Genomic DNA, 26,174 nt, shown 5'->3' with positions numbered 1-26,174 from the left:
AAAATGTAGTCTTTGTGAGGTTTACAGAGGACTTCTGTTCTAACTGGAAAAGTGGTTCGATGTCTAATACAGCCTGTGAAAGAGGCACATAGTGGTTACTGTATTGTATTGCAGTTTGCAGGACTGGAGCCGATAGATCCTGGGAGAGCTACTAATAGACACCAAGCAGAGACTAGATGGATGAAAAAGACTCAGGCCTAGAGGAATGTTGGCTTGAATAACAGGAGAAAACTAAATATTTGTATTTGACTGTAGCAGTTAACTATATCTATGTATAGTAATATGTGTGCATGTTTTTGCTTTCAATTACAATTGTTTATTCATCACCTGTGTAACTGCTGACTTTGTGTGGGAGGGTATTTATCGGTCGGCTCACAGATCAGCAGGTATGGTCTGACGGAACGTGGTTCACCTGTGAAAAGGCTGTTCTCACTCATTACGCCAGCGCCTGCTTGGATTCCTATGTATTGTATTGATGTAGCAGGAATAAAAGTTGACTTTCATACATCAAGTTAGTGGTGAGTGCCCCTCCTTCACATTTCTTTTGCTGGATGCTACTTTGTATGGTTTTTTGAGGTTTGTGACCCACCGGATTTTTGCTACTCTGCAACAACACTTTTGCTACAAATGTTTATTGGGGCTAAGGATTTGGGTCAGGCTGTGTTGACTGCTATATCTGTCTACATATGGATTATCACAGGGAAACATAAGACCTCAGCCAAATGCAGACCATGAATGCCAGCTGTCTGAACCCCTGTTGTCCAGATCTGAAGGGGGCACTGTGTAGTTTGTAAGCTGCCCAGCCCCTAAATGACGAATGAAAAAGATCCAGGATGTAGCACTTGCATGTGTTGCTAACAGAACCATTTTTAAAGGGGTACTCCGCCACTAGGCATCTTATCCTCTATTCAAAGGATAGGGGATAAGATATTTGATTGCGGGGGTCCTGCCACGGTGACCCCCGCAATCTTCCTGTAGCACGCAGCGTTTGTTTAGAACACCGGCTGTGGCGCCAGAGGCTCGTGACATCACGACCACACCCCTCGTGATGTCACACCACACCCCCTCAATGCAAGTCTATGGGAGGGGGTGTTATAGCCATCACGCTCCTCCCATAGACTTGCATTGAGAGGGAGGCATGATGTCACGAGGGGGCGTGGCCGTGACGTCACGAGCCTCCGATGCCTCATCGCTAGTTATCAGGCACGGAGCAAAGTTCGCTCCATGCACCGGATGAATGCAGTGCAACAGCAGAGATTGCGGGGGTTCCCAGCGGCGGGACCCCCGCGGTCACACATTTGGATAGGGGATAAGATGTCTAGGGACAGAGTACCCTTTTAAGGATAAGACTATAATGGGTTAAATCAGTTGTATTTGTAGATAGGAGGGCACTGTGAACACTGCCTCAGTGTATATCAAAAGTGTTGGGAGAAGTCCAATAAAGCCAGTAAAGACATATTCACAAACCTGTGTAATTCAAGTTACAGTAATAATAATCCCACCGTTTATTCCCCTTATCACATTTACATAGTTCACTTGTATTCTTCTGAAAATATGAGAGGTTTCGGTTTTACAACACTTTTTTTCCATTTTGCGCCAATTTTTTTTTATTTTTGCACCAATGTGAAACCCTGAAAAATTCAGGTGGGAAAATGCAAATCACATGTTATGAGATCGTGAGATATTGTTATTGCATTCTTCAGAGACCTCATACAGGTTTAAGTTTTAAAAATGGCTGAGGCTCGTGGCACTTTATTAGCAGTACAGGGGGCATTTTTGCAGTTTTAATGAAAAAATACTGAAATTGTGGTAAAAAATTTAACATTATACCACAATTTGCAAAAATGACTGTAAAAAGTGCCGACTTTGTTGATGACTTTTCCTGGGTAAATTAGTTCAGCTTTCAGGTGCTCCGGTGGGCTGGAAAAGGTGGATGCATTCCTAGGAAAGAGTCTCCTAGGACTGTATCCACCTTTTCCAGCCCACCGGAGCACCTGAAAGCTGAACTAATTTACGCAGGAAAAGTCATCAACTGCCGAGCCGAGAAGTTCGTGGCGAATCGAATTTACTGTAAGTTCGCTCATCTCTAGCTGTAACCAATGGAAAAAAAATAACACTTCTACCAGTGTACCATCTAAAAAAAAAAAACTGCAAATGGAGATATGCGAAAAACCCAACTAGGTATTTGCAAAAAAAAAAAAAAATACACAAGCATGTTCAGGAGTCCACCAAAAAAGATTCATATTAAACCTCCGAATCTGAATCCTATAATGTGAGAGCACGCCTCCTAAAAAATCCAAAAAAGTAAACCCGCCCCCCCCCCCCCCCCCCCCAAAAAAATTTTTTTTTTACATGCTGAAAAAAATACTTATTGAGCCACAATGCAATGTTTTCATCACAATTTTCTAAATATTGCAGTAAACCATGCCCTTTATACCATAATTTAAGTCATTTGCTACAAAGACACATGCAATACTACTACAGTACCGCAAAGCAGCAATGGCAAACATACCGTACTTCCAGTTCAAAGTAGTCCACACCGGATGGTATGATCAGACCTCATTCAAATATGTAGTTTAAAAAAAATACTTATAGTTGTATGTTCCAATGTCAAGTTTAGAAATGCAATACATAACATTAGAATTTTTTTTTTTTTTTTTTAACAATATCAAACCATCCAAAAGGTTTTTTAGGTCAAGTTTATTGTAAACACGAGAGTGAGTTGTGGGAATTGTCCTGTAATCTAGACTAAATCTGACACCATGCTCACTTTTGCTAAACTGGAGTGCATTGTGTAAACCTTTGCCTTGGGTAGCCGAAAAATTATACAAAGTTTTGAATATGTCCCCCAATATACGGATATTTAAAGGGATACTCTGCCCCTAGACATGTTATCTCCTATCCAAGGGACAGGGGATCACATGTCTGATCGCAGGGTTCCGGCTGCAGGAACCCCCAGCGATCTCCTATCCGGCACTGCGACGTTACGGTAACGTAAGCCTGGGGTTTCCGTGATCGGGATGTCACTCCACGCCCCCTCCACTCATGTCTATGGGAGGGGGCGTAACGGCTAGTACACACGTTACGCCTCCTGCCATAGACATGAATAGAGGGGGCGTGGCGGCTGTGTTCGCCAGTCATCCGGCACAGAGCGGAGTTTGGTCCGTGCAACGGATGACTGGGGTGCAGCTGCAGAGATCGCAGGGGGTCCCCAGCGACCAGTCTCCCCGCAATTAGACATGTCTAGCGACGGAGTACCCCTTTGTGTTAAATAGTGTAAATGCATTTAAAGCACGGTGTCTGTGTGAGGAGAATAATTCCATGTAAGGAAAAGATCTACCTAGAAATCTACCCTGAGAACTAAGTAGTGAACAGCCACAAGAGGGCATTGTGGAGCCATTTACAGCATATAAAGAGAAATACAAGGATAGTTCAACCAAGGGCAGAAACAGGATGTCCAGAATTGTATACAAGGGGTAATGGTATTTTGTTCTAAGAAGCTATTAACTGTGTAGTGAGGGTGTGATGAGGGCAGATGCTGTTACTCTAGGGGCAGATGGCATTAACCACCCGAAGGTATACCGCTGGATCCTGGGCTAAGCACGGGGGCAAATAATGACTCCGACTCCAAGTTATGGAACAACGGCAGCTTTACTGAGGTAGACAGGTGTAATAGTCTTGACAGCTCAGTTAGGCCCAGGGAGGTGACCAATGACTTCAGAGACTCTAGGGCTCGCTGGGACTTATAGTGGATTTAGACAATTTACTGCAGGCCCACGCTGACTTGATACAGCCTGATCTTGACTGACTTGACTAGACTGACTTCACCCCGTATGTAGCTTACTGGATTTGTGGAAGCGTGGCTGCATGGTAGGCTTTAGAGTGTCTGGTGTCCTGAGGAGGCCTATCAGGACTTGACTGCTCTGTATCTCAGCAAAGACTTAGACTGACTCGCTAGCTCCTCCCAGGATTTATATGGGTGAGACTCTGGGTCCCATAGGTCACCCAAGAAGTCACATGATCACTGGTACCTTCCTTGGTTACAACACATGACAACAGTATTTAAAGGCCTATAACAAGATATATACAGTGAGGATCAAGAGTTTGGGCACCCCAGGTAAAAATTTGTATTAATGTGCATAAAGAAGCCAAGGAAAGATGGAAAAATCTCCAAAAGGCATATAATTACAGATTAGACATTCTTATATGTCAACAAAAGTTAGATTTTATTTCCATCATTTACACTTTCAAAATAACAGAAAACAAAAAAAATGGCGTCTGCAAAAGTTTGGACACCCTGCAGAATTTATAGCATGCACTGCCCCCTTTGCAAAGCTGAGACCTGCCAGTTGCATGGATTGTTCTCAATCATCATCTGGGAAGACCAGGTGATGTCAATATCAAAGGTTTTAAATGCCAGACTCATCTGACCTTGCCCCAACAATCAGCACCATGGGTTCTTCTAAGCAGTTGTCTAGAAATCTGAAACTGAAAATAGTTGACGCTCACAAAGCTATATAAGGCTATAAGAAGATAGCAAAACATTTTCAGATGTCAATATGCTCTGTTTGGAATGTATTTAAGAAATGGCTGTCATCAGGAACAGTGGAAGCTAAAGCAAGATCTGGAAGACCAAGAAAAATATCAGACAGAACAGCTCGCAGGATTGTGAGAAAAACAATTCAAAACCCACGTTTGACTGCAAAATCCCTCCAGAAAGATCTGGCAGACACTGGAGTTGTGGTACACTATTGCACTATAAAGAGATAGTTGTACAAATATGGTCTTAATGGAAGAGTCATCAGAAGAAAACCTCTTCTACGTCCTCACCACAAAAATCAGCGTTTGAACTTTGCAAATGAACATATAGACAAGGCTGATGCATTTTGGAAACAAGTTCTGTGGACCAATGAGGTTAAAATTGAACTTTTTGGCCGGAATGAGCAAAGGTAGGTTTGGAGAAGGGGAACAGAATTTAATGAAAAGAACCTCTATCCAACTGTTTTAAGCATGGGGTCGGATCAATCATGCTTTGGGGTTGTATTGCAGCCAGTGGCACAGGGAGCATCTCACAAGTAGAAGGAACAATGGATTCAATAAAATTTCAGCAAATTTTGGATGCAAACTTTATGCCATCTGTGAAAAAGCTGAAGCTAAAGAGAGGATGGCTTCTACAAATGGATAATGATCCTAAACACACCTCGAAATCCACGGGGGATTACATCAAGAGGCGTAAACTGAAGGTTTTGCCATGGCCTTCACAATCTCCTGACTTCAACATAATTGAAAATCTATGGATAGACCTTAAAAGAGCAGTGCGTGACAGACAGACCAGAAATCTCAAAGAACTTGAAGACTTTTGTAGGAAGAATGGGCAAAGATACCTCAAACAAGAATTGAAAGACCCTTGGTTGGCTACAAAAAGCATTTACAAGCTGTGATACTTGCCAAAGGGGGCAGTACAAGATATAACTCTGCAGGGTGCCCAAACTTTTGCAGATTACATTTTTTTGTTGTTTTCTATTTTGAAAGTGTAAATGATGGAAATAAAATCTAACTTTTGTTGGCATATTATAATAATGTCTAATCTGTAATTTGACGCCTTTTTGGAGATTTTTCCATCTTTCCTTGGCTTCATTTTGCACATTAATACAAATTTTTACCTGGGGTGCCCAAACGTTTGATCCCCACTGTACACTACAATAGATTATACCAGATATGATTATCCATTTAACATATACAAGAGGAGAGGGGACTTAGGGGACACTGAAATAGAGTCCGCCTGACAGGGCAGCAAGGGTAAAGGGGTATAGCTCCTGTACTGGGCCACCACAACTGTTACTGCTGTGACCAGCTCCTGACATGCGGAGCGGAGATGGTTGGCTGCACTAAGAGAGCTGAGCGCCATGCAGGAGATCGTGGGGGGTCCCCGCAGTCAGACCCTTGAGATCAGACACAGATCTCTTATCCTTTTGGATAGGGGGTAAGTTTTCTTACACTGCAGTATTCCTTTCAATCAGTGGTCTCAAACTGTGGCCCACCAGATGTTGCAAAACTTCAACTCTCAGCACGCCCGGACAGCCAACGGCTGTCCGGGCATGCTGGGAGTTGAAGTTTTGCAACATCTGGAGGGCCACAGTTTAAGACCACTGATTTAAATGGTTAATGCACTACAATATCGTGATGACCTCAGAACCAGATGACTGACACTGCATGCTGTTCTGTAGTCTGTTTTACTAATACCCGGATGTATAACATTTATCAATATTGAACCTCATTTACCAAGTGGATGCCAAAACACTCAAGGGGGGATTTATCAAGATGTAGAGATTATTTTAGCTTCAGTTTTGCTCATTTTGTTGTGCAGCTCACATATGCTAAAATTTGCGACTTTTTAAAAATGGTACACACCTATGCCAATGAGTCTCTACACTATTCAACTATGTTGGTGCATAAATCACGCTACTTTTCAAGTAGAAATTATCAAACGCAACTTTTTATTTTTGCAAACTATACCACAAATTCACACCAGCCTCAGTGTCCAGGTTAGCTTGGAATCTTCTATAGACTGTACTATACTACAACGCTTAATGTTTTCTTCCAAAAACAGAAACAGTGCTATTAATCCTATCTTTTGTCATTAGTTAATAAATTCAATAAAAGCAGACTGTTGAGACCCAATTAGCTCTTAGCAGGCTATAACTACCCCTCCCCCTTATTACAATAATTAATTAAATAATAACTGACACAACAACAATTCAACTTTTCCGTGGGTGGGGATCGGCCACAGCTTTATTTATAAAATTACTTATATAACTAACAATTTAACTGTAACAAAGACACCGATTGGCTTCTTGCCAATCCGAGAGGTGCTGCCACACTGTCCTGTGTGGAGGTCTACCCCGGGTTGACCCCGCTTTCACCGTCTTCTTACCGCCACGGAGGAGACCAGTTAGCCCTACACTGGGCTCCAACCCCCACCCAAGAGATACTGGATAGCCAACACCTGGGGCCAACTCAGCCCCCCGAACACACCCAACACATTTCCTCTCCAGGAAATTCGCCCAACACATTTCCTCTCCAGGAAATTCGCCCAACACATTTCCTCTCCAGGAAATCCAAGGTACCTGCCGCCAGGTCCTATGTTTTTGCATTTTTTTAATTTTTTAATTTTTTTTTTTTTTTTGTATTCACTAACTCTTGTGTGAACTCATTTCTCAGACTCGCCCATACACCGAAGAGTGCCGCAGCACTCGCACCACCTTGCAGAAAGCCGCTCGCAAAACAAAAACACATGTGGGAAACATCAAACTGGGCGAAAATAGCAACGCAACATGCAGATTGCCCGCGCCCCACGCGCTGCGCTACCCTCTCCGGAAACCAAGCCCTCTCCGCCGACACCGATACAAAAAGAGAGCGAATCCCAAACTCACAACACCCCATCCTACAAAGAGAAGCCAAAATCCAAAACAGACAATCGAGGGCGGGGAGCATAAAAGAAAAAGGGGGGGGGAGGCCCCCACCGCAGTCCAGTCAACAATAGGACGACAACCGGAAAAAAAACAGTCATTCGTGGACCCTCATGCAGCACAAGCTGTGTGTCCCAGATCGCCTAAGCAATCTCGGACCGACGGACCTGAAAACGCACAAAATAGGCACCCAAAAAACACATCAGACACCCAAGTGCCATGGAAGGAGACGAGGAGAAAGAAAGTGCCCCATCCACCTAGCCCCGAAAAAAAGCCAGTGCAAAACCTCGGATCAGAAAAAGCGACGCAAAAGCGACGCCCAAAAATCCGACCCACAGCCGCCACCAAGCGACCCAAAAACTGATAGGAAAAAACGGTCGCCGACAGCAAGGCCACCCGCTCACGGGCCCAGCCCCTAGGTATACACTAACATCCCACCAACCGCAAAGCAGAAAAGAAAATTCACCCCCCGCCATGCGGCAACCTCACCCCACTGGATCGCAGCACAGCGGGAAAGCACCCTTTTTTTTTTTTTTTTTTTTTTTTTTTTTTTGCACTGAGTAGTAGGTGATTCACACGAACAGGTGAAGATACCCAGCGTCACGTACTAAGAATGTTAATTGGATACATGCAGAATACAGACCAAATCTCGAACCTCCTTGGATAGGAGACACAGCAGTTAACTTATTTTATCACAGCCTATCAAAACGAAATAGGAAGTCAAACAGCAGAACCTTGTAGGTACAAAAAACAAATCCCCTATCCACAGACACATTTGGAACCTTCGGGACCCTCCTCGACTGTAGACATCCCGGCCTCCACACCAAATTTAACCACAACTGTATCACTCAGTCCCGAACCCGAGGTGGTCTCCCATTCCACAGCCACATGAGCAAACCTTCCGACTCCACCCGAGGGAGCAACCTCCGGAACCACTGCCAGAGAATGGGACAAAGCGTCAACACGCAAAATAAACCTTATCTCCAAACAGCGAAGCACTAGGTGCAACAAGCCGAGCGCAGGAAGAAAGCCGAAAGAAAGAAATAATAGCAGTGACAACGCCCCAAATGTCAGACCGACAAAACGCCCCCGATCACTCAAATCACACCAAAAAAAGAAAAGCATCACCAAATTAAAGCGCTACCAAGCGCAGGGACCACGCCAACCCACACAGTACCATTACAATCCTAGAACATGAGCTGCCGAAGCAAGCACCCAAAGTCCCACAACCAACACCAAAGGAAAAAGCGCAAACAAAAAACCCAAGCATGGCAGAAACCCACTGACTACCAAGACACCCAGTAGTAAACCACCCTGCAGCACCACTGGAAAACCAAAACACCACACCAACAACCAACCAAACCAGCCACACCTGGGAACAGAGCGAGCTCCCCATGAGCTGCAACGGGGGACTGAAAGCAGGCCTGTCCACTGCATTACGCCTGAAAAAAAAACCCAACCAACCGGAACGTCAGCCCTTAGTGCACCAGGGGCACATATGCGGGGGCACAGATACCACACACCCTCGGCGGCCAGAGACAACCTGCAGGAAAAAACTCCGCCCAGAACCACATTCCACGTGGAACATTCAGTAAACCAGCAAGGACCGGAACCGGGGCACCTAGCGAGCCCTGAGGAAACCAAAACAGAGAAAACGCAATCACTCCCTGACCATAGGAAAGCAGCAAACCAACGCCAACACGGCATGCGGAAGACATGCTAATCTCCTCAAAATCGTTTCAATTTTAACATACATGCTGCCGAAGCGAGCACAAAATATGGACGCTTCACAAATTTGCATGTCAGCCTTACAGCAACAAAACCACACTCCAACAAGTGTAGAGCACAGGAGAATCAACCTCCGGAATACCACCACGAACAGAAGAAACCACACAGGCAAGACAAACGGAGACACAAGCAAAACCTACCCCCAGAGACTCAAGCGAAACCTACCCTCCGCCACATCAGCCAAAGCACCCAGCACGACATACAGGAGTCCCATGCCTACATGAGATTGGGCGAAACAGGAAAAAACAGCAGACAAATACACTAGGACAATGGAGCAGCGGAGAGAGACTACAACTTAAGATGGAGAGATAAACCAAACAAAAGGGGAGAAAACCCAAAGAAACAAAACCGTGACTGGGTGGCAGCCACCGATTCAGGAAAAGGAACAAGCCTCAGGAGCTAAGTCAGCAAAACCCCAGCCACCCAGAGCGTAAGGCCAAAAGACCACACACCCAAGCGCGCACCGCAGAAAATGATACCCTACCAAAGCACCCCGTCAAGAAGAGACGTACCCAACTCACAATCAGAGACCAACACAGATATACACCCATATCAGAGACCCAAACTCAACAAACACACGGCAACAAAAGGACGAACACTACACCGACGTAGCCATATGCACACAAACCAGGGAAGGGGCAAAGCCCCACATCAGAACACTCACCAATTCCAGAAAATGGAGAAGCACAACAGAGGGAGGAACCACTTCACCACCGCCGCGGGACAAGGCACGCTGGAGACCGCCGGGTCGCGGGCACTCGGCCGCCTCCCGGAACGGCGCCGGAAACCACGCCGGCAAAACAGCAGTAGAGGACTCCGAGGGAGAAACCTGCGGGAAGAATCGAAACACCTACTCCCAACAGGTGAGCAGAAGGCCCAAAAAAACGCCTGTGCCGCCCCCCAGGGCCAGGAGGCAGGAGGACAGCAGCGGCAGCAGAGGGGGGAGGGGGGGGGTTGGGAACTCGGGGCAGAGAGGTGATGGGGAGGCGTGGGGGGGGGGGGCGCAGTGGCTGCAAGAACCATGGGGAGCACTGGAAGAGCACGAGGAAAAAGGGGGGGGGGGCAGCAGCAGCCAAGGCAGCAGTGGGCAGGGGGGGGAGTGCTAGTGTGGTGGGGGTAAGGAGCCGGGCAAAGGAGTGGGGACGGTATGAGGGCTCATATGGTTCGCGTTGTGATCTGAAGCTGTCCGCAGTACCATTGTCGTTTTGATCAGAGTTTGAGATCGTTGTTTTTCATATTTACGGTATAAAAGGGGTCAAAAATACGCTATTTTGGACTGTGAAATTTATTTATTCAAGTAATATTATTACTTGTTTATGTATTTTATTCATTGAATTATTTAATTTTTTTTTTTTTTATTATACACGTACGCCATAGACGGAGCGCCTAAAATGACGATATTTTTTTTTAAATGTATTTATTTTCTTTTAAATTTATTTATTTGTTTTTTTATATACTACGGACATGTACGCACGCGGCGATACCACACGTGTATGTTGTTGTAATATACAGTATTTTATGTAGTATTTTATTTATAGATTTTAATTTTTTATCATTACTATTATGATATTTTTTATTTTTTTATTATTATTTTTTATTTTTATTTATTTATTTAATTTTTTGATGGGGAAAATGGGGGTGATCAAACGTGTAAAATTGCAAGGGTTAAAAGATCTTTATTAACTTAACTAATCAAATACTTCAACTGGGTTATTTATTTTTTTTTTTTTGCAATGCTATAGCTCCCCTAGGAGCTATAACACTGCACACACTGAACCTGACACCGATCACTTGCCATGTATTAACATGGCAATGATCGGTGTTATCAATGATTGATTGCTCAAGCCTGAATTTCAGGCTTGGAGCAATCAATCGAGGAGCGGACGCGCAGGAGGCGGTGAGTGACCCTCCTGCTGCGTCCCAGCTGATCGGGACATCGCGATTTTATCGCGATGGTCCCGATCAGCCCGCTGAGCAGCCGGGATGCGTTAAATTACATTTTCAGACGCGGCGATGACTCTGATCGCCGCGTCTGAAAAGGTGATGCCGGACATCTTCCAGATCGGCGATGTCCGGCATTATCAGGGGTCCTGGTCGCTAATAGCAACTGGGACCCAGCAGCTATAATGCGCGCTCACCATGTGAGCGCGGATTATAGCTGGGGACGCGCAAATGGACGTTAATAAACGTCCATTTGCGCAAGTGTTTAAAGGGGGTTAAAACAGCAGCAGCCACCCAGGGGCCGCCACCTCCAGAGCGGAGGGGACAACAGGGGGGGGGGGGTTATGGTAAGGACCGCAACAGGGGGGGGGAGGGGGCAGACGAAGGGGATCGCAACAGGGGGGAAAAAAGAGACGGACGGGGCAAGTAGGTAATCAGAGCCTGCTCCAGGAGCACCCCGGAGAGAGGGATCAAAGTACAGGCAGGGGAGAGGGCAAAAGAACGGGACAGGGCTCAAAGGGATTACAGTGGGAAAGGAGGGCAGGACTGATAAGAGGTCCGCCAGCCTCCCGAGCCCGCCAAGGGTGCAACAGGAGGGGAGGCCAGCTCAGCCACAAGGGAGCATGCCAGCCCTCACCCTCCTGCTCCATCCAGGCCACAAATAAGGGGCAGCAACATACCCACCAGCAGCCAAAACTCCGGGTCCTGGGCAGATTGAGGGGGGAAGGGAGGCACCACAGCTATAAATACCCAGGGGAGGGCCCCTGAAAGCCCGGGAAACTATTAAACCCCTGATTGGTGCACTCCTTCCCCCCCCCACCCATGGGACATACCACTATAGTTACCAACAAGTTTTTACAGGCGGGGGAGGGGACTAAAAACCTTGCCTGTATATTTCTTAACCCCTTAACTGCTCACCAGTCAGGGGGCAAGCTAGTTATGCACAGCTTGCCCCTCCAGACCCAGTGTAGACCCTTTGGGTACACCACTTATAACCAGGGAAAATAAGAGTAAGAATCCTTTACTACCACTTTCTGGGTACTGTACTTGAGCCAATATTCAATCCAATTACAAACTATTATTTCTAAAATTATAGATAATTTAACCCCTGTGGGCAGGGGTCAAGTCCTGGGGAAAAAAAAGTGCAGGAACTCACCCAAGATTTCCACTCAAGGGCTTGTCCTGCAGTACTGCTAATGGGAATGTTTTTGCTGTGGAAAAAGTGCAGGAACTCAGTTTCCACGCATTCCTGCAGGACTTGAGCCCTGCCTGTGGGCCTGTGTCAAATTACCTTGCCAATTAGGAAACCTTACATCTAGAGATGAGCAAACATTACAGTGATTCGATTTGTCACGAACTTCTCGGCTCGGCAGTTGCTGACTTTATCCTGCATAAATGAGTTCAGCTTTCAGGTGCTCCGGTGGGCTGGAAAAGGTGGATACAGTCCTAGGAGAGAGTCTCCAGCCCACCGGAGCACCTGAAAGCTGAACTCATTTATGCAGGCTAAAGTCAACAACTGCCGAGCCGAGATTTTCGTGACGAATCGAATCACTGTAAGTTTGCTCATCTCTATTTACATCCAAGGCCATCCCTCTGTCAACTTCAAACCTCTTCATAAAAACAAAGCAGATTGGTTTGACAAATCATACCGACTTATATTATCTGCCACATGTCCCATAGTAGCTCCTGAGCACAAGAAAATGTAAGACCTTTTGTAATACATCTTATCAGAGAAAAATATTCTTTCTACACTAATCAAGCTTCTTTCCCCCTGCCACCCCTGCTAAACTTTCATTTACTCTTTAAAACCATCTTAATTCTATTATGTGTTTACAAGACAGACTAGAAGCTTACTGAGGGATCATCTTACACATTGCCCATACACGCATATAGAGAGACATGGTTGAGGCAAAAGATTGGTTGAGGGTGAGTTCAGCAAGCAGAGGCGGAGTGAGACAAAAATATACAGGAGCTACAATAATTGTAAGTAATAAATCTCACCCAGGGCTTGATTCACAGCTTAAACTGCACAATACTGCTCCATAATGCCCTCCATGCTGCTGCTGCTCTGTGCTATGGTAACACAGAAGAGCACGATCCTTGTGTGTGTGTGTGTGTGTGTGTGAGGTGTAAAGAAGACATTGTATAGGTCTATTATATCCTCTCTCTCTCCCTCCCAGTCTATGTCCTAAAGTAATGCCCCCAACCTGGGGAAGTTGGCATCCCAAAGGTGCACATACATTTTCTTGTTCAATAGTTTTTATTGGTGCACATACATTTTCAATAACTGTCAGCCAAAAGGTTTTTCTGTTGTACTATACAATTTGGCTTTGTAAAAATAATATTGAATGAAAAGAACGTCCTGGCCTATGTGACACTTTCATAGCTCATATGTTAGCTACTATTTTAACTTTCTACAGTAATACATTACAAGAAAAAGCTACTGTATTACTACGGCACTGCTATGGCCTAACCTATGCTCTATATACTGTGACGACTCGCTCTTGTCATGAGGTGCAGTTAGCAGTATTGAGGTACGGAGACCGTTTTTAAAGCAAAAGTCCAGTGTTTTATTCACACTCAAATGGCAAACACAGTCTTTAATGCAGGAAAAATGAAACAGCAAAACAAGTCTTAGTTTCCTTTGGTGACAGTTCACACTGGGGATTGTGCTGCATGGCACAAAGCAATGGTTTTTCCTGTTATCCAGCACCGAGCTCAAAAACACCGCTTCTCCTATCTTTGTCAGCTGCCTAAATACAATCCCCCTCACCTGGTGACAGAGCCTGGCTTTAATCCCTTAGGGACTCAGCCTATTTTCACCTTAAATGGGCACTGTCATGAAATCTAAAAATTGATATGTTGTAGTACTTAAGTACTGCAACATATCTTTAATATACTTTAATTAAAAAAAGTGATTTTAAACCAGTTTAAAATCACTTTTAAATTCGGCCACTAGGAGTGGCCCTCCTAGTGGTTGAATGCATTTTGGCAGTGACGTCACTACTGCATTTCGACTCATTTAAGCCTGGCAATGAGTCAAAATTCAGTCACTGCGGTGCTCGCTCCCGCCTGTCAAACAGGTGAGAGCGAGCACGCTGATAGCTGGGGCTGCGCGCATTGGCCAGCTCCTCTGGCCTCGCGCGCGGCCCCGCCCACCCCCGTTACCCTGTCCAGAGGCAGCGCGTGCACTCATTGCTGCGCTGATTCTCCGGATGGGCAAGTCTGATCTGAGGTCTTATAATACATTGGGGGAGCGTAATGTCATTTTCGGGCGGTCAGAGGGAGAGGTGTTGCGCGGCGGGGCCTGGGGGAGCGGGATGTGTGGCAGCTGCGGCTGAGACTGTTTTCACCACAGGGTGCCTACAGTTGTTTCCCCACTACAACTCCCAGCATGCCCTGACAGCCAATAGATGTCAGGGCAAGCTGGGAGTTGTAGTGGTGAAACAGCTGGAGGCACCCTGTATAGTTGAACTAAGGGCGGAAGTCAGATCCCTACCTGCCTCCTCGCTGTCCGATTGCCGAATGACTGCTCAGTGCCTGAGATCCAGGCATGAGCAGTCAAGCGGCAGAATCATCGATCACTGGTTTCCTATGAGAAACCAGTGATCAATGTAAAAGATCAGTGTGTGCAGTGTTATAGGTCCCTATGGGAGCTATAACACTGCAAAAAAAAAAGTGAAAAAAAAGTGAATAAAGATCATTTAACCCCTCCCCTATTAAAAGTTTGAATCACCCCCCTTTTCCCATAAAAAAAAAAAGTGTAAATAAAAATAAACATATATGGTATCGCCACATGCAGAAATGTCCGAATTATAAAAATATATCCTTAATTAAACCGCACGGTCAATGGCGTACGCGCAAACAAATTCCAAAGTCCAAAATAGTGCATTTTTGGTCACTTTTTACATCATGAAAAAATGATTAAAAATCGATCAATAAGTCCTCTGAATGCAAAAATAGTACCGTTAAAAACTTCAGATCACGTCGCAAAAAATTAGCCCTCACACCGCCCCATACACGGAAAAATAAAAAAGTTATAGGGGTCAGAAGATGACAATTTTAAATGTATTAATTTTCCTGCATAAAGTTATGATTTTTTCCAGAAGTACGACAAAATGAAACCTATATAAGTAGGGTATCATTTTAATCATATGGACCTATAGAATAAAAATAAGGTGTCATTATTACCAAAAAATGTCCTACGTAGAAACGGAAGCCCCCAAAAGTTACAAAACGGCGTTTTTTTTTTTTTTTTTTTTTCAATTTTGTCTCACAATGATTTTTTTTTCCGTTTCACCGTAGATTTTTGGGCAAAATGACTGACGTCATAACAAAGTAGAATTGGTGGCGCAAAATATAAGCAATCATATGGATTTTTAGGTGCAAAATTGAAATTGAGTTATGATTTTTTAAAGGCAAGGAGCAAAAAACAAAAGTGCAAAAACAGAAAACCCCCCCGATCCTTAAGGGGTTAAGGACTCATCGTTTTTCCATTTTTGCATTTTCATTTTTTCCTCATCACCTTCTAAAAATCATAACGCTTTCAATTTTGCACATAAAATTCCATATTATGGCTTATTTTTTGCACCACCAATTCTACTTTGCAGTGACATTAGTCATTTTACCCAAAAATCCATGGCAAAAGGAAAAAAAATTCATTGTGCGACAAAATTGAAAAAAAAACGCTGTTTTGTAACTTTTGGGGGCTTCCGTTTCTACGCAGTGCATTTTTCGGTAATAATTAACACCTTATCTTTATTCTGTAAGTCCATATGGTTAAAATGATACCCTACTTATGTAGGTTGGATATTGTTGTACTTCGGAAAAAATCATAACTACATGCAGGAAAATTTCTGTAAAAAATTCTCATCTTCTAACCCCTATAACTTTTTTTTATTTTTCCGCAAACGGGCCAGTATGAGGGCTTATTTTTTGTGCAGTGTTCTGAAGTTTTTATCGGTACCATTTTTGTATTGATCGGACTTTTTGATCGCTTTTTATAAATTTTTTCTTAAAATAAAAAGTGACCAAAAATACGCTATTTTGGACTTAGGAATTTTTTTGCGCGTACGCCATTGACCGTGCGATTTAATTAACAATATATTTTTATAGTTCGGACATTTCCGCACGTGGCGATACCACATATGTTTATTGTTATTTGTATTTACACTTTTTTTTTTTTTTTTTTTTTTTTTTTTTGCAGTGCTATAGCTCCCATAGGGACCTATAGCACTGAACACACTGATCTCTTATGCTGATCCCGGCAAAGCCATAGCTTTGCACGGTTCAGTGAGATAGGGGCTCGATTGCTCAAGCCTGTAGCTCAGGCTTGGAGCAATCAAACCCCGATCGGACGCCGCGGAGACAGGTAAGGAGACCTCCGCCTGCGTCCAAGCTGATCGGAACATCGCGATTTTATCGTGATTTCCCGATCAGCCCGACTGAGCTGCCGGGAAGCGTTTACTTTCACTTTCACAACGATCGGTGCTGTTAGCCCAGGGTCACGACTATGAATAGCAGCTGGGACCGACCCGGTGTGATGCGGCGTCACGGCATAACCCCGTTTTAAACACCGGGACCGGGCTCAAAATACATAATAAATCCACCGTGCTGCAGTTTTTGCTGTGTAAGCAATGGAGAGCCGCAGCAAAATCTACAACTGCTGAAATTTACACACCTTGGGGTGGGTTTATCAAAGGTGCCTAAAAGAAAACCAGAAAGTTTTCCTTTTTAAAAGGGGGGACTCTACTGCCCCAGCATCTGGAACATTTTGTTCTGAATGCTGGGTGCGGGGGTCGTGACGTCATGGACATGCCCCTCATGATGCCACATGCCCTCAATGTATTTCTATGGGAGAGGGCGTGACAGTCGCCACGCTCCCTCCCATAGACTTGCATTAGGGAGCACAGTGTGACATCACGCCCCCTCCCATAGACTTGCCCATCACGCCCCCTCCCATATACTTGCCCACCACGCCCCCTCCCATAGACTTGCATTGAGAGGGCGTAACGTCACGACCCCCGCACCCAGCGTTCGAAACAAAAATGACGCTGGGGCAGTGGAGTACCCCTTTAACCCCTTAAGGACCAGGCCATTTTACACCTTAGGACCGGAGCGTTTTTTGAACATCTGACCACTGTCACTTTAAACATTAATAACTCTGGAATGCTTTTACCTACCATTCTGATTCCGAGATTGTTTGTTTGTTTTTTCGTGACATATTTTACTTTATGTTATTGGTAAAATTTTGTCGATACTTGCATCGTTTCTTAGTGAAAAATTCTTAAATTTGATGAAAAAATTTAAAATTTTGCATTTTTCTAACTTTGAAGCTCTCTGCTTTTAAGGAAAATGGATATTCCAAATAAAAAAAATTTTTATTCACAAATACAATATGTCTACTTTATGTTTGCATCATAAAATTGACATGATTTTACTTTTGGAAGACACCAGAGGGCTTCAAAGTTCAGCAGCAATTTTCAAATTTTTCACAAAATTTTCAAACTCACTATTTTTCAGGGACCAGTTCAGGTTTGAAGTGGATTTGAAGGGTCTTCATATTAGAAATACCCCACAAATGACCCCATTATAAAAACTGCACCCCCAAAGTATTCAAAATGACATTCAGTCAGCGTTTTAACCCTTTAGGTGTTTCATAGGAATAGCAGCAAAGTGAAGGAGAAAATTCACAATCTCCCTTTTTTACACTCTCATGTTCTTGTAGACCCAATTTTTTTAATTTTTACAAGGGGTAGAAGGAGAAAATTTATACTTATATTTGTAGCCCAATTTCTCTCGAGTAAGCACATACCTCATATGTCCATGAAAAGTGTTCGGCGGGCGCAGTAGAGGGCTCAGAAGCGAAAGAGCGACAAGGGGATTTTGGAGAGTACGTTTTTCTGAAATGGTTTTTGGGGGGCATGTTGCATTTAGGAAGCCCCTATGGTGCCACAACAGCAAAAAACCCTCACATGGCATACCATTTTGGAAACTAGACCCCTTGAGGAACGTAACAAGGAATAAAGTGAGCCTTAATACCCCACAGGGGTTTCACGACTTTTGCATATGTAAAAATATATATATATTTTTTCACTAAAATGTTTCCCCCCAAATGTTAACATTTTTTGCAAGGGTTAATAGCAGAAAATACCCCCCAAAATTTGTAACCCCATCTCTTCTGAGTATGAAGGTACCCCATAGTGGACCTGAAGTGCACTACGGGCGAACTACAATGCTCAGAAGAGGAGTCATATTTGGCTTTTGGATAGCAAATTTTGCTCGGGGGGCATGTTGCATTTAGGAAGCCCCTATGGTGCCAGGACAGCAAAATAACCCCCACATGGCATACCATTTTGAAAACTAGACCCCTTGAGGAACATAATAAGGGGTACAGTGAGCATTTACCCCCCCCCCCCCCCACTGGTGTCTGTCAGAACTTTGGAACAGTGGGCTGTACAAAATGTTTCATTTGCACAGCCCACTGTTCCAAAGATCTGTCAGACACCAGTGGGGTGTAAATTCTCACTGCACCCCTCATTACATTCCGTGAGGGGTGCAGTTTCCAAAATGGGGTCACATGTATATTTTTTTTTTTTTTTTTTTTTTTTTTGGCGTTTGTCAAAACCGCTGTAACAATCCGCCACTCCTGTGCAAATCACCTCAAATGTACATGGTGCACTCTCCTTTCTGGGCCTTGTTGTGCGCCCCCAGAGCACTTTGCGCCCACTTATGGGGTATCTCCGTAGCCGGGAGAAGTTGCATTACAAATTTTGGGGGGCTTTTTTTCCCTTTTACCTCTTGTCAAAATGAACAGTATAGGGCAACACCAGCGTGTTAGTGTAAAAAAATTATTTTTTTACACTAACATGCTGTTGTAGACCCCAACTTCACCTTTTCATAAGGGGTTAAAGGAGAAAAAAGCCCCCCCAAAATTTGTAACACAATTTCTCCCGAGTACGGCGATACCCCATATGTGACCCTAAACTGTTTGCCTTGAAATACGACAGGGCTCCAAAGTGAGAGAGCCATGCGCATTTGAGGCCTGAATTAGGGATTTGCATAGGGGTGGACATAGGGGTATTCTATGCCAGTGATTCCCAAACAGGGTGCCTCCAGCTGTTGCAAAACTCCCAGCATGCTTGGACAGTCAACGGCTGTCCGGCAATACTGGGAGTTGTTGTTTGTCAACAGCTGGAGTCAACAGCTCCCAGCATGCTGTCTGGGCATGCTGGGAGTTGTAGTTTACAGGGTCCCATTACAGCAATGCATGTCGCTTTACGGTGACGTGCATTGCTGTAAAGGGCCCGACCGCGGCTGAAGATCTACTCACCTGTCGCCGCCGCCGTCTTCATCGCCGGGATCCGGGTCTTCAGGGACGAGGTAAGTACCGGGGCCGGTCCCCAGCACTCCCCCGTCCCCCGCCGCGTCCTCCGGTCTTCCTCCCATCCTCTCCGGACTTCAAGGGGCCGGGCAGGACGGGAGGAAGTAACCGCCCCCCCCCCCCCCCCTTGCGATTGGTCGGTTAGTTAACCGACGGATCGCAGGGGATCGGAGGAGGTGGCAGGCTTGCCACCTCGCTCCTAGTCTTCAGCATGGTCCTGGCTGTCTGTGACAGCCGGGATCATGCAAAATTACCGGGCGGTCGGGTCCCAGAGACCCGATCAGCCCGGTATCGCCGCAGATCGCAAGGGCGATTTCCCTTGCGATTTGCGGCGATCACCGACAGGGGGGCCTACATGGCCCCCCTCGGCGTTTGCCCTGGATGCCTGCTGAAGGATTTCAGCAGACATCCAGTTCCGATCTCTGCCCGGCGCGCGGCAGAGATCGGAAATACAACAGGACGTTCTCTAACGTCCTTGGGCATTAAAGCCCAGGTAGTGGGGACGTTAGAGAACGTCCTATGTCCTTAACAGGTTAATCACTTGTAACAAACCCTCCCCTATTTGTATGTTAATTGTCTATTCACACGTATAGTATTCTGCGCAGATTTGATGCGCAGAGATTTTCTGCAGCAGATTTCAATGAAAACTGAACACAGTTGGAAATCCTGTGCATAAAATCTGCGCAGAATACTGTACGTGTGAATAGACCTTCAAGGTACATTTAATGTTAATCATTACCAGCAGGTGCCAGTTGATTCTGAAATTGTTTTTCCCAGGACACATGGGGGGATTTTTCTACACTTTTAATTGGTGTGGTGGTGGTGGTGGTGGTGGTGATGTGTAAGTGCCAAATTTATTAAATGGCAGAGCATGTGATAAATAATGGCTGATGCACATTTTTTTTTTTTTTTTTTTTTTTTTATTACAGTTAAGGACACCGCTTTTTATGGTTCCTACTTTGCAACTTTTATGAGACTTTTTAATATGTGTAGCTTTTAAAAAAATGCTATCACATCTAGTTTTGTGGGCTTTGCAACAAACTGGCAATTTTTTTTTTATTACAAAAGTTGCACTTCAGATATTTGTAACCACTGCAACTAAAACCCCCAAAAAATCATACCAAAGTGATTTTTCGTATAAAAAAAAGATTACATTGCACAAATTTTGCACAAAAACACTCAATAGTTTTAACATACATTGGTCTTTTCTGGACCATTGTAACTTGAAACCAGACTCAACATACAATACTACAGACAGTCCAGATCTGTGAAATGTGTCAATGGCTGGAAGAACTGACCAATCAGAATTGGCATTTTACTGGTAAATTACCTGTATTACTGAAGTGTAAGCACTGACTGGTGTCTGGTAGCGCCCCCTACAGTACAGGGAGGTATTACATGTTCTGTACTACTTTTTACTTGTGCCAGGGATAGCTGCTCCTTTGGACACCAGGTGAGGGCGGCTCCATTTTACTTTATTATGACGTTGCGTGTACTGTACAGGACACTGAAGAAGCTCCTGCACTCTACATAGACAGTGATTTACAGCTTCCAGCAGATTGTTCTTACTTTTATATGTAAGGACTTTTTTTTATTTATATTAGTTATCTACTTATTTTCCTTTTAATCCTCACTTTTTCCTATTTTTGGATGCCATTTTGGCGGCATCAGAACCAATTACCAGGTTTCCATAGAGTTATGGTCTCAACATACAATGGTCGTTCTGGAACCAATTAATATTGTAAGTTGAGGGACCACAAATTAGAAACCATCTAAAAATCACCCCATTACAAAATATTAAATATATATAAAAAAAAAAAACATTTCAAATCTTAGATTGCTGCAGGAACAGTTTTGCTACAATGGCTTTTTAAGCATATGAGCTGTTATGCTACTTATTATGGCTCATTAAAGGAGAACTCCGGAATATAAAAATTGTCCCCCATACTGCCGGCAGTAAAAAAATAAAGGTGCACATACCTTCCTCCGCTCCCCCAGGGCCTCCGGTAACCGTCTCCCCAGGGGGAGCGGAGGAAGGTATGTACATCTTAATTTTTTTATTGCCGGCAGTATGGGGGACAATTTTTATATTCTGGAGTTCTCCTTTAAGAATAATAATAAATAAATATTACATCTATCCTTGCCTATGTGCCACTTTCATGGCTTAATGTTTATGTTAGCTATTGTATTAACCTTCTATAGTAATGCATTACAAGAAACCGCTACTACAGCACCAAATGACCTGCACTATGCTCTCCATACTTACATATGTTTCTGATCATTACCCTTTGCCTTGGTGACTTATTTTTTTTATTTTTCTGTTTTCCTTTAATATAATAAACACCACGCTCTAACTTGCTATCTTTTGAGTTCAACCTAAGACCATACTGTGATCAAGAGGAAGGCATGGTAGTCTCGACTTCAGGATAATCATTAACAGTATTGGTAAAGGAAGAAAACCACGGATGAAAACCATATACACAGAAGAATGATGACATACCAGTAGAAGATGTTATAAATGGATATTGATTTTTAACAGTAATCTTGTTCAGACCCCGATAACCAATACACGGCCTTAACCCTCCGTCCTTGCCCCCATAGGAGATAATGATGGACGAATATGACCCTTTTGCAAACTTAACTGAATATAATCCTTCACAGCTCCTCTTTCAAGACCAGACAAATAAAATTCGCCCTTTAGAGTACTTGGCATCAAGTACAAGTTCAATAGCACAGTCATAATCTCGGTGTGGGGGCAAAGCAGAGGAGGCCTCCTCAGAAAAAACTTCATAAAAATAAGAAATATAAATTCAGGTAAATTACTTTGGGCCACACCGAGAGTTGCAACACAAGTGGAACTGCATTTGTTTATACATTCAGCCCCCCACTTGAGGAGTTACTCGAAGACCAATATAAGACAGGATTATGTTTTCTTATCCAGGGTAACCCCAAAATCACATTTAGCGACAAATTTTCCAGAACCAAAAATTATTTTTTTTCAAAATGCAAAGAACCCAACAGTTATCCCACTGCTGAAGAGGAAGAATAGACACAACTCCCTGACCAAGGGTGTGTAATCCACTCCAGCAATGGGAATAGGGTTCTCCAACAATTTTAAAGGAAAACTGTCATATGTTTTGTCCCGCACTATCCACGGGTATCTGTGGATAGTGCGGGAGACGCTGAACATTTTGAATTCTACCTTGCCCGGATCCGCTGTGCCGTTCGCCCATTATAGCTGGGTTTTTTGTATATTCAAATTAGCTGCTAACTGGCACGGGCGGGGTTACAGCCTTCAACTGGCACTGTGACGTAACTACAGCCCGGCCAGCAGCACCGCCTGGCTAATGAATATTCATATGCTGTCTTACACTCTCCGTCTCATCTCGGCCGAGTCCAGGACGATACTGCGCATGCGCGTTGCTTCAAACGCTGAACAAAGCTTTCGCGTATAGTAGGAAATCCCGCGCAGTATCGTCCAGGACTCGGCTGAGATGAGACGGAGAGTGTAAGACAACTTATGAATATTCATTAGCCGGGCAGCAGTTATGTCACAGTGCCAGTTGAAGGCAGTAACCCAGCCTGTGCCAGTTAGCAGCTAATTTGAATATACCGAAAACCAGCTATAGCGGGCGAACGGCGCACCTACCGGGCAAGGTAGGACTCAAAATGTTCCGCATCTCCTGCACTATCCACAGGTACCTGTGGATAGTGCGGGACAAAACATATGACAGTTTTCCTTTAACCCCTTAACGGCGCAGGACGTAAATGTACATCCTGGTGCGATGGTACTTAATGCACCAGGATGTACATTTATGTCCTGTACACGACCACGAGCATTGGACCAATGCTGTTAGCAGCCAGGGACCCGCTGGTAACGGCACACATCAGCGATCGTGCTGATGTGTACCATTAAAGGACATCCACAGGATAGGGGATAAGTGTTTGATCGCAGAGGGTCTGAATGCTGGGACCCCCCGCGATCTCCTGCACAGGGCCATGGCTCTGCCGCAGCTCTCCCGTGTAGGAGGTGTGCCGGCCGCAGCATGATGCCGTGGCCTGTGGATAGGGGATACAGTCATGGCCATAAATGTTGGAACCCTTGAAATTTTTCAAGAAAATGAAGTATTTCTCACAGAAAAAGATTGCAGTAACACATGTTTATTCCCTTTGTGTGTATTGGAACTAAACCAAAAAAGGGAGGAAAAAAAGAAAATTGGACGTAATGTCACACCAAACTCCAAAAATGGGCTGGACAAAATTATTTCCACAAAATTGTGGAAAAATAAAATTGTTTTAAGCATGTGATGCTCCTTTTAAACTCTCTGGGGGCAAGTAACAGGTGTGGGTGATATAAAAATCACACCTGAAAGCAGATTTAAAAAAAGGAGAAAAGTTCACTTAGTCTTTGCATTGTGCGTCTGTGTGTGCCGCACTAAGCATGGACAACAGAAAGAGGAGAAAAGAACTGCTTGAGGACTTGAGAACCAAAATTGTGGAAGAGAAAAATTGATGAAAGGTGTCAAGGCAGGATAGTCCAGATGGTGGATAAGCAGCCCCAAACAAGTCCCAAAGATATTCAAGCTGTCCTGCAGGCTCAGGAAGCATCAGTTTCAGCGCGAACTATCCGTCGACATTTAAATGAAATGAAACGCTATGGCAGAAGACCCAGGAGGACCCCACTGCTGACACAGAGACATAAAAAAGCAAGACTACATTTTGCCAAAATGAACTTGAGTAAGCCAAAATTCTTCTGGGAAAACATCTTGTGGACAGATGAGATTAAGATAGAACTTTTTGGTAAAGCACATCATTCTACTGTTTACTTAAAATGGAATGAGGCCTACAAAGAAAAGAACACAGTACCTACAGTGAAATATGGTGGAAAAAAAAATTTCAGGGGTGCCAACATTTACGGCCATGACTGTAAGTGTTTTCCGCTGCAGTTGTCCTTTAACCCCTCAGATGCCATGATCAATACAGATCCTGGCATCTGCGGCAGTGTGGACACTAAAATGGATGATCTGATCTCCTGCAGTGCTGCCGCGGGGATCCGTACATCCAGCATGGCGGGCTAAGGTCCCCTCACCTGCCTCGGGCCATCTCCAGGGGTCTTCTGCTCTGGTCTGCGATCGAGCAGACCAGAGCAGAAGATGACCAATAACACTGATAAGTGCTATGCCCTATGAATAGCACTGAACAGTATTAGCAATAAAGTGATTTCTGTAAATAGTCCCCTATGGGACTATTATCCCTCATACCACCGCTTATATGGGAAAAATGAAAAAGTTATAGGTCAGCAAAATAGAGGGATTTTAAATGTACTAATTTGGTTAAAAAGTTACAATAATAGAAGTATGTTATCATGGGTATCATTTTAATTGTATTGACCCACAGAATAAAGAAAACAATGTAATTTTTACTGTCAATTTTACAGTGTGAAAACGAAACCTTCCAAAATTAGCAAAATTGCGGTTTTCTATTCAATTTCTCCAAACGTATAGTATTTTTTTTGATTGCGCCATACATTTTATGGTAAAATGAGTGATGTAATTACAAAGCAAAACTGGTCACGCATAAAACAAGCCCTCACACTTGTCTGTGGATGAAAATATAAAAGAATTATGATTTTTAGAAGGCGAGGAGGAAAAAACTAAAACGTAAAAATAAAATTTGCTGAATCCTTAAGGCCAAAATGGGCTGAGTTGTTAAGGGTAAATTCAAAGACTTAATAAAATTCAGATCAACAAAATTATCAGCAGAATCTGAATCAACAAACGCTTTACCAGATATACTGTAGTTTTTTCAAGAAAAAATATTTGGGCTGGCAACAAGAGTTTAGAAGACAATTTAGGAGATACCTGTGCACCTAAATGATTTCCCAGATTGTCATTTAGGCACTGGCGTTTCCCAGCTGCTGGCGTTTGGGACAATTCTGTATCCAATGTCCTATCTCTCCACAAAAGAAACATGAGTTGTTCTTATTCCGGATAGATTTTCTCTCCTGGGATGACAATTTCCCTATCTGCATGGGTTCCTCAGAAGAGACACGAGAGACAGGTAAAAAAAAAAAAAAGACAAAATGGAGGAAGGAGAGTGAGAAACAGAAGAAATGGACCGTTCACGTCTCCTCTCTCTCCTAAATGTCTGTCAACTCATACGGCTATAGTCATGGCTTGTTCTAAGGTGTCAGGTGATGGATAGCTTACAAGGATATCCTTTTAAAGGGGTTATCCAGCATAAGGTGATTTTCGTATGTACCTGGCAGACAGTAATGGACATGCTTAAGAAGGATCTGTGCTTGTCTTGGGGCTAAATGGTTATGTCATGAGATTACCATAACACTGTGGCTAGCTTTTTGTGAACTGGTATTTCCTGTTTGACATTTCTTTTGACTAAAAATACCACAATTCCATTTTCCTCCCTCCCACACATCAGCCACCCCACCAAGTGAAACAAAAGACCTGTGGTTTTCAATCAGGGTGCCTACAGCTGTTGCAGATTGATCTCTTTCCCATCAAGCGATCCCTCCACCCATTGAAGCAGACAGGCTCCCTGTCATCAGCTGACTAGTGCGTCAGATCTCGGCTGCA

At 44.0% G+C, this 26,174-nt stretch overlaps 1 protein-coding gene across 9 annotated transcripts in view; it reads left to right on the top strand.

Annotated features, from left to right (window-relative positions):
• The window catches only part of LOC130282706 (solute carrier family 2, facilitated glucose transporter member 11-like), a 141,629-nt gene that overhangs the window by 33,167 nt on the left and 82,288 nt on the right, over positions 1-26,174 (top strand). The window contains exon 13 of one of the 9 annotated variants that reach the window (XR_008846498.1): positions 21,952-22,001. The exons of the other annotated variants lie outside the window; for them this stretch is intronic. The gene's annotated coding sequence lies outside the window, so the exon portion shown is untranslated. Of the gene's footprint in view, positions 1-21,951; positions 22,002-26,174 lie in introns of those variants that run through there. 9 annotated transcript variants of the gene reach the window in all.

This window comes from Hyla sarda, chromosome 1 (genome assembly GCF_029499605.1).
Source record: "Hyla sarda isolate aHylSar1 chromosome 1, aHylSar1.hap1, whole genome shotgun sequence".
Lineage (NCBI taxonomy): Eukaryota > Metazoa > Chordata > Amphibia > Anura > Hylidae > Hyla > Hyla sarda.
Note: the sequence above shows the minus strand (reverse complement) of the source record. Positions and strands in the feature narration are given on the sequence as shown.